This window comes from Anabrus simplex, chromosome 1, assembly GCF_040414725.1.
Source record: "Anabrus simplex isolate iqAnaSimp1 chromosome 1, ASM4041472v1, whole genome shotgun sequence".
Taxonomy (NCBI): Eukaryota; Metazoa; Arthropoda; class Insecta; order Orthoptera; family Tettigoniidae; genus Anabrus; species Anabrus simplex.
The window spans coordinates 446,171,640-446,172,502 of record NC_090265.1 but is presented as its reverse complement, the minus strand read 5'-3'; positions in this window follow the sequence as shown (position 1 = coordinate 446,172,502).

Genomic DNA, 863 nt, shown 5'->3' with positions numbered 1-863 from the left:
CATACCATAGGTGACGTTGTGAACGGTCACAATACATATATTTACTGAGCCTGTACGCATGTGTACGAATGGTGTTAAAGCAAGTACAGTAGAGACAATACGCGACACTTCCGGATTTAGCCTTGTTAAAGTGGGAGACAAGTCGCAAGTGGCGCTCCTAGTGGCTTGACATGAAAATTCGCGCTAAATTCAAATATAAATAGAAATGTATGTATGGAAATGGATAAATAAATTACGGCTAGAAAGAAAGTGTTACTAAGATATTCACTTCAAAGTTGCTAAAGCAATTCTGAATAAATGAATGAAGAATTATTTACCTTTGAGGACTGGCGCGAAAAAATGTAACACAAAGACTGGCGTACGGGTGTATTTGACCCGGAATTTTAATTTGTTTTAGCCATTGTTCACTAGGTATGAAATGAATTGTGCCTAGACTGTTCTAAATCGTTTAATCTTATTTTAAAACATGTATTCAATATAACGTGCAAAATAAATACAATTATTTCATGATTGGTAAAATAGACCTTAATAACGGCAGGGAAAGTATTCATCTCAAATTTCAATCACTTAGGATGAACAATTTAAAGAGATATTCACATTAATATATACCACAAGTCTCAGTAAGCGTTTCCAATCACTCACAAATCGTTACTAGTATTTCTCAAGAATTCATGGCTGTCCAAAATGTGTCCTTTTATTCACGCAGACTGGTAGCGATACTCGCACACTGGAGACACATTGGACCGATGTGTTGACCACAGATCATTATATCACAATTGCTGCACTCAGTTTTCTTCTTCCTGTCAGCACTGGAAGGGCAATACCCACATCTTGTTCGGCCTTTCTTAGCTGGAGGTCCTGTC